The sequence below is a fragment of the Mytilus galloprovincialis genome, chromosome 10, assembly GCF_965363235.1.
Source record: "Mytilus galloprovincialis chromosome 10, xbMytGall1.hap1.1, whole genome shotgun sequence".
Classification (NCBI taxonomy): Eukaryota; Metazoa; Mollusca; class Bivalvia; order Mytilida; family Mytilidae; genus Mytilus; species Mytilus galloprovincialis.
In genome coordinates this window covers 30,985,829-31,008,130 of record NC_134847.1, presented here as the reverse complement: position 1 = coordinate 31,008,130, position 22,302 = coordinate 30,985,829, and the positions used below count along the sequence as shown (strand labels likewise).

General features: G+C 31.1%; 1 long non-coding RNA gene across 1 annotated transcript; it reads right to left on the bottom strand.

Annotated features, from left to right (window-relative positions):
- Nucleotides 1-2,347: 2,347 nt before the first annotated feature.
- On the bottom strand, nt 2,348-16,267 carry LOC143047373 (uncharacterized). The gene is made up of 5 exons (XR_012969527.1): nt 16,214-16,267; nt 14,147-14,475; nt 12,336-12,556; nt 10,251-10,524; nt 2,348-7,175 (listed from the first exon to the last, which is right to left on the bottom strand). It is a non-coding gene; the product is annotated as an uncharacterized LOC143047373 (long non-coding RNA).
- Between the last annotated feature and the right edge of the window lie 6,035 nt (nt 16,268-22,302).

Genomic DNA, 22,302 nt, shown 5'->3' with positions numbered 1-22,302 from the left:
TCTTTTTCTGTTGAATCTATTTGTCCAAATCTGAAACTACTTTGCGTACATTATAAACAATAATACGATATGGTATTATTGCCAATGAAACAACTCTCCTCATAACACTAAATGACATTAAAGTAAGCTACTATAGGTCACTGCACAGCCTTCAACAATGAAAATACATTTTCCGCATAGTCACTTATAAAAAGGCCCGGAATGATTTCAATACAGCGAAGAAATTATGGTAAAAAAGTAAGTAGCATACAATAACACATCAATACCTTAAAAGTTTTATAAAGAAGTATGTTGAATATTTTTTTTTATCTTACTAGTGACTTACAATTTTTTGGGGAAATTTAAAAACCTGCTACACTATTTTTTTCAATGCATCCAAATCACATTTAATTCTTTCTAAATGTTTCTGTCTTACATGTTCCAAAATGAAATAAGTTGTTTGTTCTCTGTTTAGTATCTATTTGTTGTAGTATTTAACATTTGTTTACTTCAAAGTATTTCAATTGATTTATTTTAAATTCACCTATAAGCCAGCCACAAATCAGCCAAATGTATTGTTATAAAATCATTTAAAGCTAACAGTATGTATTGACGTCTTTGTAATAATTGTCACAGAAATTCATCAAAAAATCATTTTTCATAGATTTTTCATTTTTATAATACAATGTTTTAATTTGAAAATTTCTTTTTGTATGTTAATCCCAACTTAAACAAGTACACATTATTTTAATCTGATATTTCTATTTTCTATTTTTCTGTCTTCTATGTTTAATAATTATTGTATAAATTGTAAAACTTTTGATATTCATTTTCACAGTATTAATCAACATGTGACCTGTTATGAAACGTTTTATATTAAGCACAGTAATCAGTCTGCTATAATCTATTTGATGAATAATGCTCACGAGTTTTCTAATAGTTTTTACAAATATGCAACGTATTTATTAATTTATCCGCACTGACTGTATGGAACAGAGTGAGCACTCAAGTCATATACACCTCATATAGTATAGTACTGCCTACATTATGTTGACCCCTGATTTGACAATGTGGAAACTATATACAAATGTATTTCTCTGAGTATGAACTTTTCTCACCGACGATGATGAATGCTATGCCCATATGCATATTTTGACTATTTTATTTATTATGTCTGTTTAGTTTCATTGTAAATAAAACGGAATTTGGAGTGACTGTCGTACAAAGTGAGAAATTTATCGCTATAAAATCCGGTTTAATCCACCATTTTCTATATTTAGAAATGCCTGTTCAAAGTCAAGAATATGACAGTTGTTGTCCATTCGTTTTTTATGTGTTTTGTCATTTGATTTTGCCATGTGATTAGGGACTTGGCGATTTGATTTTCCTCTGAGTTCAGTATTTTTGTGATTTTACTTTTTCAGTATATTGTGTGTTGATTATCTTTCTACAATAGAAAAAGATAACTATACCATCATAATTGGAATATGTCAGACTCTTTACAATCAGATGAGTTAATAGAAACAAGATGTGTGTATACTGTTTCAAATTAAGCCGTACCAAAAACAAGATTGAGGAAGAAACAAAGCACATCTATTGGACATTTAGGGGTACATTCAGATGAATCGTCTGATGAGGAGCCACTTGAGCTTGTGATAGTGGAGCATGATGCTAGTAGTGACGTGACCATCACTGAGGAACAGCACAATGACTCTACTGTGACTGATACAACTGATCATTCTTATTCTGACTTGGTCGCCCATTTCCAGGAGGCTACAGATAGGGCAGCAGAAGGGACAGAGTCATGGTAGGTTATTAGAAGCGTTTCGACAGTCAGTAGTGAAGATAGTCATCAGGAGGATAGTCCAGTTAGACGGCCTACTAGAGATATACAACAACCTCCCTGGGTGAGATCTAAAACATTCAAGTTATCCAAATCAATTGGTACACCAGTAAGTGACAATGAGTGAAACAAGAAGGTCCAGTTCAAAACATTGTTAGCTTGAACACATCTATTCCGGGATTTACAGTCAGAAGCAGCGAAGACCATACTCGACATTCTCATGACATCGTCAGCCAAGAAATGACGAGACATCATTTACCAGATGGGAAGAATGCGGTAGACTGTATTTTATAGGTTTTAAACTAATTATGTATCTCTTTTATATTAAGCATGTTTAGTTTGTGGTATTGCATTTTATGTATTTACAAGATTTTCTAATGAAAATATTTTGGATGTGAAAACACATTTCAAACCGACAAATGCCTTCCTTTATCTAGATCGTAAAAGCTGTCACAATCGACATGTGTTTGAAGGGTTTATCAAGGGCGAAGTAATCAGATACATTAGAACAACACATAATGATGTTGATTTACAAAATATTTTATTACAGTTCAGATCAAACTTAATAAAGAGAGGATACAAGGAGATTGAAATCGAAAAGTACATAAATGAGGCATTATTTGGTAATAGATCGGATTTAATCAGAAAAAAGGCCAAAAAAACACACAAAGGAAATTCCTTTAGTATTGACAACAAAATTCAATCCATGCATACATAAATTAAAACAATGCATTAGTAAACATTGGGATCTACTAAGACAGGAAGCAGTTTGCAAATAAATATTTTCAAGCAAACCAATAATAGCTTATAAAAAGCATAAAAATTGTGCAGATCTATTGACAACGACAAATTTAAAATAAATTGATAGGTTAATCCCTGATGATAGTGGGCCTGCAATGCTTAAACCCGTTCATAAATATTATACATTTATCATTCGCATATAATACAAAAAACGCCGAAACACTAAATTAGTGTAGGGTTGTTGTAAGCAATTACAAGTCTAGTAATACTAGTATCCTCTTTACCATTATATTGTAAATTAATTACAATTGAATACTATGTATATGGAGTCTTCCGAATAAGTTTGTATTTGCATTCGGGATTTTGGATAGATGTTGGAACATGTGGAATGCGTTGATGTTAGATGACATTTATATATAAAGCATATGGTGTTATAGTACTTGCAAATCAATATCAACATCACTAGAACAAAGAGCCTCACATCTACACAGCCAAACGATGAATATCAACACTTATTTTATATCTTCATGATAGTCCATATAATTTTTTAATCTGTAGAGCCGTTAGCCACATGATCGTCTCATAAATCATAACAAATTAAGAGTGATGAAGTGTTATCTTATCTTGTTGCTTAGAAAAAAGTTTCAACTTTCCAAGTTAAATGATATGCTTGACATTTTTGTTACTTTTCTTTTAATCTTTTCTGTTTTTGTCTACGAGGTTGGAAAGAAAAAATGATTGTGTTGGTTTAAAGTCACTTTCAAAACTCTTGAATATATCATGGTATCCACATACACTAAGCTCGAGAAAATGTAGAAAAAGGTAGGATACTATATATAGCTAGTACTGCAGTGTAGAAAATTCAACATTTTACACCGATTCATTTCTGGATTTCGAGTTTCTAAGAAGTTCATATAAAGAGTATTTAGAATCCCCAATTGCTTGATGCCACAAACGAAAGAATAATCTTCATGGCAATTTAGGTCGTTTATTCATAAACATTTAATAGTATAACAACTAGATGAAGAGCCTACCAAATAGAAGCGAAATAGAAGCGAAAGATACTAAAGAGACCCTCAAACTCATATAATCGAAAATTAACTGACGTTATAACCTTTCCTAATTCAATGTGTTTTATGCAACTTCGAGGTACAGTACAGGCAAAGGAAATTATAGCAGTTAGACAGATATATTTCATATATAAGCTTTAATTTATATTTATTTTACCACGGTTTGGTCCTTTATGATAAATATTTTTTTTACGAGCTATAACTTTAAAATGCTTATATTGTTACTTCCTCGTTAAATGACTTTGTACTTGCAAATACTGAAAGCTAGTTAAAAGCTAAAAACAGTTACTAATAAAGAAATTATGCATCAGAGACAAACATCAATCAATCGAATCCCAGTGATTTTATGTTTAACGCCATGGACATTCACAGAAGATATTGCTAATGCAATGCCAAAAAATGTATTGAAAGATAGTAGGATAGTAAGAATGTAACCTTTTAAATAATATATTATATTATGTATAGATAAAGAAAGCTCTATAAAGAAAATAAACGTAGATATGTTTTTTACATCACATACACAAAAATTGAAAAGAATTCACATTTAGTTATACTTTAATTTGTTGATGACAAAATCGATTTTCTGTCGATGTGTATACAATTCAAAGATATTTTCACAACATAAGATAACCTGTAGTATTAAGTTTGTTTAAAGGTTCTATGAATTAACTCAGATAACAAAGTAATGTCCGCTATTTGAGTGTAATTTTACCGTAAAATTTAAGAATTGAAATATCGTTTTTAATAGGTTGTCTACAAGTACTGCCAAATGTGCCCACCAAGCTTTGAATCTATTAAATAGTTATAGTTTTCTTTTGTTGCGCTTAAAGGTGTATAGGTAAAAAAAAAAAAAAACAGTACACATTTTGTTTTGAATATCACATACCAATGTCACAATGATGAAATTTTATGCGACTATCATACATGTGACAGGTTTAGCTAGTCATAAAACCCGCTTTAATCCACCATTTTCTACATGAACAAATGCATGTACTGCGATAGGAATATGACTTAGCATCCATTCGTTTGATGCCTCTGATCTTTTTATTTTGTTATTTGATTAAAAATTTTCCTTTTAAAATTTTCTCGGCGTTTAGTCTTTTTGTGATTTTACTTTTTTATAATCTTTTTCATTATAAAAACAAACATATTTGTTACAGATAAGCAATACATGCATATAGACAAAGCACATTAACAAAAATGAAAGACAAGAACATAAAAATGTACAATTATAGCTCAATAACACAATTAACCATCATTAGCTCTCATTTATATCATTAGGTCGATCTGGGGACATACTTACTTGACATGGCTGTTATTTTACTAATATAGATTCAAGTAAAACTTTTGAAAACTGTTCTTCGCAATTTCCCCCACCTGTTCATGACAAGGTTTCGATGAGACCTTTTCGTAGCAAAAAATATATGTTTAGGAAAACAAAGACGTGAAAAATGAATTAAGTCAAGTGGAAAGACAAAACATACAATGACCGATTTGGTGGTGTCTTTATAGTTTGCTTGACTTAATAATGTTACATGTATTAAGTAAACACTCTGTCCTATTCTTTATTCTTCTGACTTTATTTATTCCAAAAGTTATTCTATAATATCGCCTTCATATTGTTTGATGATGAGTTCTGAAGTCAATGACATTTTATAAACTCAAATGGTTGCGTAAACATTTAACGACTTCTTCATGGTCGTTCCATTCCGCCACACTTATATCACGCTCATGCACTTGTGCATTTGTATTTAATAACAATTTGACTATATTTAAATGACCTTTCATTGAAGCGTAGTATAATGGTGTACACGTATTTGCAGCGGAATAAGGATTTTTTGCAGGCAGATTGTGTCTAAGTAAAATTCTGACTACTTTCTCATGTCCATTAGTACAAGCCATATTCAAAACGTTTGAGCGACCACTAAGTACGCGAATCAGCTCTAAAAGATTCGGTTCTTTTTTTATAAGTAGTAAAACTATGTCGGTATATCCATTTGCACAGGAATCTCTAAAAGTTTGGGTAAGATCTTGATAGACACCTTGTGTTAACAAAAACTCAACAATATGCAAATGACCTTTTTTGCAAGCAAGCTCAATCGGCTCAGTTCTTTGTAAATCAATGTTCTTTTGAGAGTCTACTAAAAACTTGACAATATTAAAATATCCCATAGAACATGCTTCAGATAGCGGTGTTTCAGTTTCGTATATTGAATATTCTAATAGTCTGTTCCACTTTCCAACAAGATACAATACAAAATCAACATATCCCATTTTACATGATAGGAGAAGTGGTGATTTTAAAGAATCTACATCTGATTCAGTCAAATGAACTTTAAGATATTCTATGAAGGCTGTTCTATAACCTTGATTTTTATTCTGAATGTTTGCGAAAACCCTTTCGTTTCCATTTCTTATTTCCTGTATAAGCCTAGCAAAGAATATTTCGTTATATGCCTTATTCAAAATTATAGAAGCACCTTTGACCGTTTCCTCAGTCACAAAAGATTCCAATCTAACACGGTTTTCAATAAAAGAATATTCCGTAAATGTTAATATACTGTGTATAAACCTACCCCCAATACATGATATAACAATGTCGCATATTTTGTCGTTTATAAACGACAGAAGATATCCTTCTCTTTTAACATAAATTCCTTCTATTGCGTCTAATCCTAACAGTAAAAACTTAAGGCTTGCCATCGGTGTATTTTTAAAATTTGACTCTGATATAACACTCCGTAGGCATGGTAGGATAGCATGATAACTAATACATTCACTTAAACCATATTTTGTATTGATTTCTCTCACAACCATTAACAGAGCAAGAAAGATATACGATGGATTCTCCGACTCCCTCAAGGCACTTATTTGGTTGGTTATTATCTGGTCAGAATTTAAAATAAAATCTTGAATTCTGCTGCAAAAATGCTTTCTATATAACGTACAAAGTAAAGGCAGCTGCTCTGACCTTAAGAAATTATTATCCTGGTAAACGGTTTCCTCATCAGGAATATATAGGTCAAATATCTTCCGACGTTCATTAAAGGATAATGACAGTTCGGATGAATGTAAGTTACATTCTATAATAGATGGTAAAACGTCTTTTATCTTGCTCATAGCAAAAACATGTGGTCTACATGTGAATAAAAATCTAAAGTTTTGGTTCCTGGCAGCAAAATACTTAGCGCTATTTAAGTTTGAAGTAAACCTCATGTGATCGAAATCAGATATAGAAAATTTTCCAAAAAAATCGTCCAGAATGTACAAAATTTTTTTGTCGGGTTTTCGATCATCATCTCGTAATATAAAGTCCCAACTATTGGTTGAAGACGCGGAAATAACAAAATATGCATGGCTTTCCGACATACGAAGAGCTACGTACTGTGCCAACGTCGATTTTCCAGACCCACACATTCCAGAAACTGCAACAAACTGATTGTGTTGAATTGTTTCGAATATCGAAATCGCCGCTTTTGATATAATAAACGTTTCACTGTTTAGTTGTTCCCTCCATTTTCTCTTAATTTCAATGTTTTGTTCTGCAAATACAAGTTTAATGAATAAACTTTAAAAAAAACCCAGATATTATTCATTTACATATACAATGTACAAATAAAAGAACATAATCATTATAATTTGTAATAAAACTGAAACAAAATAAAACACTAGCTCTTAACCTGTTTCAACAATTAAATACAATTATCTCGAGGTATCAACACTTATGGTCATATATCTGGTTGATATTAAAATAATTTAGTACTGCAAAAGCTAAGGATTATGTCACTGTTCATGACTTCAGTAGAAGTAATTAATTTACAATTTAGTCTGATAAAGAAACAAAAGATTATTGATTAGTTAAATTTTGACTACCGTTCAATAACTTTTGAGTGCCCTTTCATCGATATAGTATCATCACTTAACGTAAGAGTACTCTACGTTACTGGCATCAAGTGAAGGCCCGAACAACTATAGTATACTGTTTTGTAAAAAAGTAAAACCTTTCTCCCATATTTTTTTTTGGAAAAGTAAGCTTAAATACAAAAACGACAGCGATGTTTGTCATGCTATAGGGCATTTAGTTTTAACCTCATTATCAAATAGGAACGGTATGTATAGGCATGTTATATAGTTTTTAGTTATGGATAAACTGCAATATGTATACTTAAAATATGAATGTTAAAACACTTGCTAATTAAAGAATTATTCGAGAAAGCTTCTGAACTTTTACAAAACTGATGTAAAATGACGGTTGATATGTATACTACAAATGAGCCCCTTGTAGATAGTCATGACAGAATCTGACTTTAATTTTAACAACAAAATAACCATGTTCTTAGACCACGCATTATTGTTTTGCCTTATTTTTCTATTTAAAAAAGCAGATGATTATGAAAATGCCAAAATAATACCTTTTCTAATATAAAGAACGAATGATATCTTCAATTTGTCGTAAGAAGTTTGTATTTCATTCATGTTTTATAAGTATTAGCTGAAAAGGACAAATAAGCTCATATAAAACATTTCTTTTATTTATCACTTTAAAGTTTTCCATGTAAACTCGTTTTTTTCCTATTACATAAAATCATCGAATAAGCATTGGAGACTTTTTTATAGACAAAAGCAGAAGAAACTCAAAATACTATGAAATTAACGTTCCAAACCCAGCTTCACGCGATGAAAGAAATCTGAACAAAAAGGAGGTCCAAAATTCACACATTCTGGAAGTTCTAATCTCACTAAAAAATCAGATATTTCTATAATGAATACCAAAAAGATGACAACGAAATAATCTCAATTTTAATAAATTGCAATTTTGAAATCATTTCAAATAAAATAAAAAACGAAATAACTAGATCTTGAAAAAACTGTAAACAACTTCCTGAGGATTACTAAGGATAAAAAATTATAATAAACAAGAAAATGCTTATAATTTTATTAAAATTGTCTTACGCATGCTATAGTACTTTTCGACCATTAAATAATTGAGCTTGATGGAAATCAAAGGATTTTTCATTTTTTCAAATACTATTTCTTTTTTGATTCGTATGTCCTTTCACATTAAAAAAAACCAACTAAACAGTAAAGAAATACAGCACCTTGTATACTACAAATAGATGATGCTCAAGATCAAATTTGAATGTTACGGTCAGGTCATGTGTAAACTCCCAACAAATATATATGGCTTCCATTAATTATCTATTAAACGAAACATTATGATAACATGTTCAAAAAAGTTTATTCAGCCATAACAGTTAAAATGTGTTGTCATTTTGAAAAAAATATATATAATCAACATTTCGGCATGAAGTTAGTTACTTTTAAATTTCAGGTAGTAGATTCGTACTAACACAGTACATCTTTCAATTTGTCACAAATGGATGAAGTGAAGCTGTTTGACCCTCATTTAAAAAAAAAGTAGAAGTCTTAATTTTGCAATTCTGGTATGTCGATAAATAAATTCGGAGGTATATATGAATTTTTGAGTCCATGACTTTCGTTACTCTAAAGTCATTTTTGTTAAGATTATCGACCCAAAAGGGTTTAAACGCCTGTAACTAGTAACGGTTTGAGTGGAATTCTTTTCATCTCAAAGATGAGAACATGCATCTAAGGTTAAATCAAAAGATCACAGACAAATCTATCAAATATTGACATGGCGTTTGCCGAGATTGTCAATGTACAATGCAGAAACATTTCAAAGGTGAAGCATGTTTAGGTATCGTCGAGGTATTATACTGAATGTGCATGAATCACACTTTAGATTATAATTATTTGGCTAGAAATCATGTATGAGTAGGGTAAAGCTGCCGAAACGTAATATATACTCTAATCAATGCTCAAAGACGTTGCAACGATGTTGGTTCGAATTTCATATTGAATTAAATCATCAATAATAGCAACGGCATTGATTGTTAGGTTGATAAAAATATAGATATTTTTGGTTGAATTGAGTATAATGATAGACTTGATAATAATAATAAAAAAAAACCTAAAAACACTTAATAAGCCCAACTTGGTATAGAGGAAGCTAAAATCGGCATAAAACTAAATTCATGAAATTTTAAAATTGTTTGTATGTACATTGAACGACAAATATATGTGACGTATAAAATTTTCTGACGTCAGATACGCAAATCAATGAATGTGTTTGTAGATAGATGTTTTTGTGTTCTGTTAAATTGTTCCTTTTAAAATTGTTACACGATGATGACTGCTGTACCCACATTTTTACTATTTTATTCATTGTGTCTGTTTAGTTAACGCATCATTGTAAATATAACGGAATTTGAAGAGACTGTCATCAAAGTGAGAGGGTTAAAGCTATAAAACCAGGTTTAATCCACCATTTTCTACCTTTGAAAAGGCCTGTACCAAGTCCGGAATATGACAGTTCTTGTCCATTCGTTTTTTATGTGTTTTGTTATTTGATTTTGCCATGTGATTATGGACTTTCCGGATTGATTTTCCTCTTAGTCCAGTTTTTTGTGATTTTACTTTTTAATCAAATTATTTATGGTAGTCCGTATACTTATTTTTAGTTCAAGTTGAAAATAAATCGTGGTAGCTTTTTCGAAGTATTAAAATCTAAACATAAATGAAATACAAATACTGACGGAATCTTTCCTTAGAAATGAAATGGAATTGCAATTCAGCCTCTTCTTGTTGTTCTACTCTTATCAAATCGATCTCCAATTTCTTTTCTTCTTTTATTCTATCAATTTCTTCTTTCAATCTATCAATTTCTTCTTTTATATTTCCATTTTCCTTCATCGAACTGTTCATCTCGTTGAAAATCTCACATAAAATCCTTTGATCTATATTTTCCATACTTTGTTTCTGGGTTTGACATTCTGTATATAATCCTATTCCCCCCAAGCGTTGAATAGCCTGTAACGATATGAAAAACATCGAGAAGGGCGAATAGCACTTAACATTAACAAAAAGTGATAATAAACCCTTTTATTTAAAAGTGCACAACCCTTCGACCCTACGATATAAATACGACTGACCTAATGGCATAAACAGGTTAATCCTGAGATTGCGATATCTAAAATGTCTTTGATTTGTTCTATTTTTTTTTTTCCATTTGCTTTGTTATTCACAATTTTTTGTTTACTATTTTATGTTTTTAAAACTACCAAGCTGTCGCTTCGCATTTAAAAATCAGAGATTTTACAAGGTTCGAAATCCCCTTGTACCATTAGTTCTGCATTATACACAACATTGTGGTTTATCCAAAATTATTCTCTAAAAAAGTCATGCAATTCTCGGGAATTTACTCTAAAACAGAAAACAATGTTATAACATAGGTAAAAATAACAACAACTTAAACTTCAGACTTGTTGAACATGTATGATTTTCGAAATGCTAAAATGCTGTTCTTACTTCATTTGACCTTTTAAACATTTTTGATTCTAGCCTAATTGATCATTCCTTTGTAAACGCAATACATGTAGGTGTCTGGTGTACCGAATTTTAATCTTGGTATCTATAATGAGTTTAATTACACACATGGTTTTTATTTTTAACCAAAAGCTAAAATCCTGTGTTATACTAGTTAAATTATTGTAATAAACATGTAGTAAAGATAATTTCTCTCAGACACATGGATGGCATTAATGGACAATATATATTACACTATTTCAAGTTAATATGTCAGATTTTGATTGACTAAAACGAATAGATAATTTACTACCTATGGCTCAGTAGGAGACAATTTTTTAAATGTCACGCCCTCCTGCAGACCAAAAAAAAAATGATGAGTTAAAGGACAGTGAATTGAATTTGCATTAATTATTTTAAAAACAAAGCTCAAGTTCTACAGTTTAGCCTCAGAAGTTTAGTTTTATCAACAAAAAAAATACATCTTGCTTCACTTTTGTTTTTCTAATACTAAACTGTAGCGTTGCTATATACATGACGTCATAGAGAAGTTCCTTCAATTCAAACTTTAAAAGACAATAATGATACAATATTCAGTACAATAAGTTAAATAACACATTGCTGAGAGGGTAATAGTGCAGATTGAAAAAACATGAAGGCATAACTCACTAAAACTTCTACACGTTTTTTTATGCCGAATTCGTCAAAGTTGTTATGGTAAACACGTTTTCTCAACCAGTAGAACTTTGTACTCTTGTTTATTTATCAGAGTTTACAATCCAGGGTTGTATGAATATATGTATGGTTTTCGGACCGGCAAAAATTCAACTTCTGGATAAAAATGAAAATTATCAGGAAAAAGACGCCAAGATATAGTAATAAGACTTATTTTATTATTTTGTTTTTGTTCGACGATCGACGTGAACGCACAGTCAATAGTAAATCACAGTAAAGTATTGTACATTGTGTATTGTACGACCATCTAAAATTGGAGGGAATCGGGGCAGTGGGTCTTTTTGCGGATTGACCTAAGCTTTTATTTTCATCAGTTGCTACGCATACTTCCTTATTTTTACTTTTGTACACAATTGTTTCTCACATTTTTTGTTGCAGAACATTCATTTTCATCCTGTCTTTTGCATATTTTTTTCTTATTTTCCACTCTTACCATGAAAGGATTTTATTTTTTTAAGTCCTTCTGCCTTTTCCCCTTTTATTGCTGCGCTCTGTTTGTATTGTTTTTGGTCAAATGTAAGCATAGAATGTACTTAATTTGTTCTTAAAGAATTTTCATTTAAACATATACATGTACTTACCTGAGTTAAATCGGTCCAAATCGAATTGAATTCTTCTGTAGAAATTTCACATATATTCATGTGAGCACACTCGTTTCTATAATAATGCATTCTACCGAGATCAGCTGCTAAACTTGCGTTGTGTGGTTGAGGAGACTGATCATACACATCAATATTAGTTAAGTTTCTCAACAAACAAAGCATCAGTGATGTGTCAAACGTTGATGATGAAGGTTCTATGCCTACAAAATACTCAAAAAAGTTGTAACTGTGTGTAGTGGACAACCTCCAGTAAAGATAATGCCCGCCAAACACGTTCTAGTACTGAACATTTGTGTATTGCTATATGATAATGATATATGGTAGTGGGTGGGAATCTCAACTGTTATATATATATATATACTTGTATGAGAAATATACTTGTCCGTGCTGACCTTTCCAAACCTAACCATACTGTAGGTAATTGTCAGCCTTGTGGGGACAAGCGCTGCAAATGTTGCAACCAATTGCAGCATTCATCAATATTTCACAGTAAGACCACAGAAAAGACATACAAGATCTTTTGCAATGTCAACTGCAAAAGCTCAAACGTGATTTACGTTCTTGAGTGTCCTAGATGTGGTCTCCAATATGTTGGTGAATCTATGCAGCCATTTCACAAACGCCTCAATGGCCACAGGAGTGACCTCACAAAAAAACCGTACATTCCTGTCAGCCAACATTTCAGGTTACCAGATCACAACCTGAAAGATTTTGATCACATGAAGATACTTGTGATCGAACAGGATTGTACATGGCAAAATAGGCAAAGAGAAAATCGGGAGAGGTTTTGGATAAAAACACTGGGTGTCCTCCATCCAAATGGAATCAATAGAAAGAAATAATTAAATTTACAGTCTAGTGTTAATATTATTATATTCAGGATTTTGGATTAAAATCAATCGACCAAAACTTACCTGTATTATTAGTGATCTATGTTTACACCTTATACATTATATCTCATTATTGTTAAAACTTTTGTCACCGAAGAAGGCCATTTGTTGAGCCGAAATATTTGCAATTATTGTATAATTTATATCATCTGTTCAGTTTTTCCATCTTTGTGCAATGATATTCAACACTTTTTAGTGTTTTGTTTTCCATCTATTTATCGGTATTGTTACACAATCTTTCAGACTCATATATATATATATATATATATTCCCTAACAATTTATGATAAACGTAGAGAATTATATGGTGCCCTTCAAATGTTTTGTTACGGCTGTTAGCTACTATATACGATTAAAGATGGGTCTCTGAACAGTTTTTGCTTTATTTATCAATTGATTATATAAAGGACGGGGCATAACACCAGCGGAAAGTCGATAGGACATATTTGATTCATCTAAAAAGTCAGAAAATCGCCCTGATCTGTTGCCGCCTTGTGTCAAATTTCAAAAGATAAATAAGTTCTGTTCATGAAAAGAAAATGTAAAACAAATCAATACTTTTGATCAAATGTCAAGGTCACCTGAGGATCATGACAATATCCCTCCTACGTTAATACAGATGCAATCCAAATACCACATGGTATGTTAAGAAATACAAAATGCTTGACCCTGACAAGAGAGTGTAAAAGAACAATAGAAAGGAGAAATACTGCTTAATGATAATCAATATATATATACCCTGTTTGACTGAAAATCAATATTCAAAAGTTAAATATTTGGAATAATAGGGGTCGACAAATTGTTAACCTCATGATAGATCTGAAAGAACTTCTCGCTAGGAATAAATTAGTCTTATAAAGATATAACATGATACTTTACTTTCCATCCAAAAAAAACTTACCAACTCCTGGATAAAGCAGATCCATTTGTGTCTGGCTCAAAACTCTTCTATTTTGTAGCTGTTTGATCTTTTTGTAGCCCTTATTAAGTGAACTTCTTAAACGCACAGGGTGAAATTCTCTATCAAATATTTTACGGACAGCACGTGGCGCAATTCCTGTGACCACTAGCTGAATAATTATAAAGTTCTTTTTCTCGTCTGAAATTGACTCCATGGCAAGTTATTAGTATTTGCTGCTGACGGTCAGACTTGTTTTATATTGTTGACATCTAAATAGATATGGTCAACTTTGTAATTGGGAAGTGAGACCAATTATAATATCATTTTTCCTGTAAAATAATAAAAATGAAAATACGTGCAAAACTGGTAAGCAACTAAACTATGACACCAAGTCCATCGTCCAATTATTATCTTATTTGATCAAGACGGCGGTACCACTGTTACATACTATAATATTTTTTGATTACAACATACGAACTGAAAATAAATGAAATCATCGTTGATTTGTACATTTTCTCTTCTATTCGTATACCTAACTATTTTTCAATTTTAAAAATGATAGAAGTAAGCCGAATTCCTAGATTCAATAAATATCTAGCTCGCTTGATATTCTTCCTGATAAAGTCAGTATCAAAAATAAAATGCGAAGTTATCTTATATATACTTCTAGGTTGAAGATGATTTTATGTTGTATGTCCTAAGAAAAAGAAAAAACAAAAAAAAACAAAAGTAAAGTAAACAAAAAATATTTGCACTACACGAAACAACGTTAACTTTATGGTAAATAACAAATAAATTATTTTTTGTTTGATAAAAAGAACAAATAAATCCAATAAAATTGCAATTGCGACATCAATGTTCTCTTGGAAATTTAATAGAAATAACATCCGCTTAGGCCGCGACGTTCTTTGACGATTTCTTTTGCAAAATCAGGTAAAATCATAATATTGTTAAAAGCCGCTATTACATTTGAAGACTATTTACCGGATTTGTTATAACATGAGCAACACGACGGGTGTCACATGTGGAGTGGATCTGCTTACCCTTCCGGAGCACCTGAGATCAATCCTAGTTTTTTGTTGGGTTCCTGTTGCTTATTCTTTAGTTTTCTATGTTGTGTCATGTGTACTATTTTTTGTGTGTTTGTCTTTTTAATTTTTAGCAATGGCGCTGTCAGTTTATTTTCGATTTATGAGTTTGACTGTCCCTCTGGTATCTTTTGTCCCTCTCTTTTGAATGCATGTAATATTTTGAATTTTTTTGTCTATCATTTCGACTCTTTTAATTTTTGTTTCTTCCGTAAATTACAACAAATATCCGATTTCGATTAATCGAGGGAAAAAAATAGAATTATGTCAATGCCCTCTTATAAGGTAAAGATGAGCATCAAAGGCACCTGGATTATAATTTGAAACGCCAGACGTGCGTTTCGTCTACATAAGACTAATTAGTGACGCTCAGATCAAAATAGTTATTAAGCCAAACAAGTACAAAGTTGAAGAGCATTGAGGACCCCAAATACCAAAAGGTTGTGCCAAATAAGGATACGGTAATCTATTCCCGGGAAAAGAAAATTATAAGTAACAGCCACCTTATTGATATCTTAGTACAAACTTGATTTAGTCCTTTTGCAATGCAAACATAAAATCGTACAAGTCAGTATCATTGCTGACACATTATGCAAATCTGATTTTATTCGAAAATACATTACATTAAACAATTTAAAATCGTGATCGTGGTTTAGCAATTATACTAGATAATTTAGTCAGCATCTTATTTCAAAGCAATTGACATGTTTACATTTAACAAAAAATTGAAACCACTTTTACCGTTCAAGATATTTGTATATGTTCCGGTCTGTTTAATTTATCATGAATTTGAAATTCTGTTATGCATCGATCTTCTCTATTGTGATTTAATTTTGTTTATTCCCCGCTTGTTTATTCAAATTTAATTTCCAATAATTGCCTGTACTTCACTTACCATTGTAATGTTTAAACGTTTATTTGACTTATTTTATATTGTTTACTTCATCTGTATATCCATGTAAATATATTTTTAACTTACCTGGTAAGAAATTATAAACATGGCGGATTGTGTACATTATGTGTACTTGTAAATATTTCACACATGAGCGATCAGCTCTTTAACATTGATGAAATCGGTATATACACATTCCGGCAATACACCTGTTAAAATTTTCCTACAAACAAGTGCAATTTTCCTATTATATTTAGAGAAACTTGTTCAATAAATGGAAAAATTATAAAGGACATAATAATCAAATGAAAGCGATTAACACGCTATTGTGTATAAAGAGCAATACAACAATGTATTGATTTCTTTTTAGTAGTTAATACACGTTTCATACAAGTAGAGCAATGTTATCACATATGCCTGGCCTGTACATACGACTTTCCAGTAAAACTCTCACTCAGGTGGCGAATTAAAATACAATTAGTAGTGCCAACTCTAGGTTACAAGAATTTTATTTATTTCGGCAGTTTTTAAATTTGAAAAATCCAGAATATCAAATTCATATTTAGCAAAGAATAGAAAATATATTCAACTTCTTCAGACAGGAGCAAAATGTTATCTAACTCTATAACTCATTCTTATTATTCTTTATATGATAAAGAAACAATGCAGTTAAATATAAAATTGTCCTAAAACCATCCTGATCAGGATTATGTTAAGACAGCTTTGGTTTACACTCTAAAATGTATCTTAAAATGATCCTAAGATAGTCATATATTCAGTCATAAGATAAATCTAAGAAAATACCTGTTTACACCACTGGGTCGATGCCAACCCATTTACACGAAACACACGTCTGGCGTATCAAAATATTACCCTGTTACCTGTTGATAACTACTAGGACCATCCTAAAAAGGATTAGTTTGAGGCATCTTTGGTTTACACTCTAAGGCGTATCTTAAAATGGTCCTAAGATAGCTATAAACTCAATCATAAAATATTTAAAAAAATAAAACTTTCGAAAACCAGGCACCTTGTATGAGTTTGATGACATATACTATTTAACATTTGTATCCGGTTTTCGATTTTGCGTTAATCCTTGAACTTTTAGTTGTAACCAATTACTGCGTGGTTTATACACGAATTCAATAACATACTCAGTAAATTCATAACACAAATAGATTTACCTCCTCTAACACGTGGAATTCAAATCAAATTTACACTTTTTAATAGTGTCAGTAGATATAAGAAGATGTGTTTTGAGTGCCAATGATACAACTATCCATCCAAGTCACATTTTGTAGTGAAATATGATTTAAGTTCGGTCTTCAGCACGGAGCCATTGTAGTGCAAAGTTCGGTCTTCAGCACGGAGCTTTGGCTTATACCGTACAGCAAGCTAGTCAGGACCCCATAAATGACTAGCGTAAATTATTTTGAAGGGAAAACAAACTTTGACATATATTATAAAGAAATAATGAAGAACGTCTTCATAGAACGAAATCTTTATCTAAACTTCATGTATATGATCACAACATGGTCGCTAAGTAGAGACGTCGAACATACTGTTTCGTAAGTAACGCGGTAAACGACTTAAAGACGTTTACCAATTATAGTAAAAGAAAGTAAATTACAACACCAACGTTATAATCTATATAAAAACATAGAAACGAGAAACACTTATCAACCACAGCAATAAACGATAACTATTGAACATCTGATTCCTGGCTTAGAACAGGTGCAAACAAATATAGCAGGTTCCAACGTTTTAATATGTATCAACCTACACCCTTACCTGAAACAATAATGTAACATCACTACATAGAAAGACAGACTATAAATAAAGGCAACAGTAGTACACCGCTGTTTGAAAGTCATAAAGTCATAAATCGATAGAGAGAAAACAAATCCGGGTTACAAACTAAAACTGAGGGAAACACATCAAATATAATAGGAAAACAATGAAAATGTCAATTGAAATGACATATTGACTCGAGTGACCATTCACTGAACAAAAAAGATGAAACTACACCGATTATAACAAAACCATATGACGTAATAACAAAACAATATCAAGTAAATACGACACCATATCGTGTAATATCGAAATATCAATAAATATATAATGACTATTCCATATTGAGTTATATCAAACTTCGTTACGTAATGTCAAAACCATATTATATAAGGACAAACTATCATCAAGTAATAATAAACCAACATACCGTAATATCAGAGTTTCACATAAGGCACATATGGCGTTCCATAGTTATACATTTATTACGTTGGGATATCATACGGCATATTTTTTAAATAGTGAACAGGTGAACAAAAAAGTAAAACATGCTACAAAGGAGAAAAAGTAGTCAGTATCCTAAGGTTTCTTATTGACATCATATTTGTTGAATTTGGAGATTGAGCTTTACACGTAAGGAGCAGGGGAAATAAGGCCCTTCGTTGGCCCAAATATTACTGCAAATGTTAAAGTTATTATACTATACTGAAATTTGCATTTAATAGACTAAAGTAACAACTATTTAGAAAAAAACACTTTCACGTTAATAGAGGTTACCAGGGCAACAAACCATGATGAAATTGTATATTTTTAAAAATTCTTGATTTTCCTTGTTCATAGTGTTTTTCTGATGTTTTTCGTCAAATTTAATGCATATTTTAGATTGGCTAAGTATGTGCCCACACAAGAAACAACTTTATATTTTGTAGGATTATGTCAACAGTTATAATGTAAAATAAAGCTTCTATAAAATTATTTGGTTGTTTCTTGGCTGCGCACGATGTTTCCACAATTGAAATAATGATGTTGAACATCACAAATTCTGTATTTTTCATCATTGTTATGAAAATATCACATATTATGACGTAATTATGATGTCATCAGATAAAAATCTGTTGTTTTTAAAATTCATATTTCCTGACTCTGCATTATCAAATACTATATGCAAATTTGAAATAGTTGTCAAACATTTTATTTTCTTGAGCTAAAACTGGACCTTAATGCCCCTACTAAGCAGTCTTATGGGAACAAACTGTGCGATTCTCTTTGCTAACTTCTTCTTATTTTCATATGAGTCTAAGTTCGATCATACACTTGTCAAATTTAAGAATAACAAAGAAGCCAGGTCATTCAATTTGACATTCATATATATTGATGAGGTTCTTTCCATTTGATATAACCCTTGTTTTAGTACCAGAGTCTACAACAAACTAGACAATTTTAATTTTTCAAAAACCAATTTCCCAATTTCTAGTAGCAATATAAAAGCTTCACCTGTATATTGTTTATACATTTCCCAACTCATTCAGTATTTAGGAGCTTTTAGCTGCTACACAAACTTTGTAAAACGTCACCAGTGTATGTGAGAAAGTTGACGAACAAGGGGTATGTCAAGGAACGTCTCGTCCTTGTTCTAAAAAGGTTCATCAGAATATACCAAGACCTTGTTGATAAATATTTCGTATCAACTTCACAAATAATACACGATGGTCTTGAAACATATATTTTCAAGTACCAAAGTTGTGTATCATCTCAATAACGTGTTACAGTAGCATTTTATTTGTCTTTGTAAATTATTACTTTTACTGTTTATATAAAAAAAACAAAAAAGATAAGGTATGATTGCCAATGAGACAACACTTCACACGAGACTAAATGACATATACAATTTAACAAATAATAGTAAAGGTGACCATCCGGACTTCAATGAGCAAAACCCAAACCATAATTTAAACGAGGAGACTAACGGCCTTATAAATGTACAACAAAATAAACGGAAAACAAATATGTAACACAGCAACAAACGACAGCAACTGAAGGAAAGGCTCATGACTTGGGACAGACATATATACAAAAGGTGGTGGGTTAAACATGGCAGCGGGGGCAAGCCTCTCCTAACCTTGGACAGTGGTGAAACAGTACAACATAAGAACGATGATAAAAAAAAAAACAGTTGAAAAAGGCTTAACACATCAGATGGATACACATAGAAATTAATCTAACAAAATCACTGAGCCGACGTGGCCTGGTACTTGTATATCACTGCAACAAAAAGACACTAAGTAATCTTAAAAGGTACTTACAGTTACTCAAAGCTAATAACAACTAATCAAAATGAATTATGCATCTCAGATTAAATGTTCAGTCTAAATATGGTAAAATTTGACGTTGCTCAGTACTTATACATCCCGTCATGGTATTATTATACTTTTGTATTTTTTTGTAATTCTTGTCTTTCTTTTTAACTAATTTGCTTTGTCTATGTGGCTTCCTGTTTTTATTGATTACAACTTTGTTTCTTTTTTAGTGATTAAGATTATAACACTATTTTGACTGCTGTACCCCTATTTTTGAATGTTTGTTTTGTTCACACATCGTTTTCAGTATACTGGATACCTGGTTGTATAATTGTCACTAATACCACATTTTCTTATTTATACAAACAGCAAGTTTTAAGAGAAATAGATGAAAATTGTCGAGAAAAAGTAAGACTTTTTGTTTGATGACTTGGTTTTTAATTCAACTGATAACACGTAGCAGTATCATAAAAGCTCAGTGTTCTGAAAAAGAAAGGCACATAGTTACGTTTTGTTCTTTATATGCTTTTCTACAAGTTAAGAAGACAATCACTATTTTAAATATGCATATAATGGAATTTACAATGAATCAAAAATACACAATGTCATCATTTCATGAAAATCATATGGTATCGTAAGAGATTAATGTGTTTGTTTGTTGCGTGGTACCATAGAGAACGAGGAATGATGAAATGATGAAATGATGTATTATGAATATAGAAAATTTAAGTGTACACAATAAACTAAATATTCAGAATGTTGTAAATGTGTAACGATGCGCATTTGATTTTATCACGATGTAGTAGTGTTCTTCTCACTATTTCCTACAGTAAAGAAAACAACCAGAGGCTCAAATGAGCGTAAAAATATTCAAATTTGATATTTATAACACCCTTCAAACAAATAGTCTGTTTGCTTATTTTTAAATCATATTTAGTTGAATTTTTGCAAATTCCTTTTTCGTTGATGATCTTTCCTATAAGAAGTCTATCGGATAATTTCGGTCATACTGTTTTACTTATACTTTTTATATTGCAGATAATTTTTGCTTTTTAAAGTTTCTATCTGATTTCGTTATTGACAGAATTTTTTTTTTTAATTGATACAAATAACTATTCAGGTGAAAAAACTGCTTTGAGGATTCGACTGCAGTGTTTGGAACACTTGAGAACCCGTTTACGGTTTTGGTGTTCTATCCCTTGTAGTTCCATTACTGAAAAGTGTATTTGACAGATTCACCATTTGAATCAACAGAAGACGTCTGAAGTCAAATATGTTATTATTTTCAATTTTCAATTGTTATTTTATTTTTAAAGATTTAATCTTATTTATTTCACTCCACTTATCAATTGTGAATGGTCGAAGGTAAAGCTTTGATTTTAACATGTACATACTATTCGTTATTCATTTGTGTAGAGATATGAACGTGTTTGTGTGTTCGTGTGTGTTTGTTTGTGTGTGTATTTTCCATGAATTATAACAATATAAAATATTTAACATATATTAGACTAAGTTAACTATCTTTCTCTCTTTGCGTTAAAACTGACAACCCTTTTTAAAAATAAATTATTCTTTGTAGACCTAACACGTTATTAAATCGGCAACATAAGATTAATATACTGACCTAGAGATTGCAAAATATCTATGACAGCGATGCTCCTTCGCGTTTGTTATTTTGTTAACAAAAACAAAATGTACTTATTGTGTTTTGCAAAACATGTTAAATGATTCTTTATAATTTAATTCTTTATAGTCCAATGACGGTGCCAACATTTGTTTCACTTTGATATTTGTAATAAATAGATAATCAATCAAAGGTAATTTTAATGTTTTAGATTTTATTATAAATACTATGTATTAATTCTATTTGTTTCAGCTTTGAAACCCGAGATACGGAATTATAAGCTATTAATTCGTACTAGATTCGTTTATTTTGTTATGTTTGTCGTGCTGGTAATTAAAATCTACCACAGAACTGTCATATTGTGTCAATGAACGGCTAGATAAAGGCATAATTGAATTTGCTTGAAGACTACGTTTGTGCCAACAGTAAACACATCAATTTGATGAAACACCAAAATTAGGAAT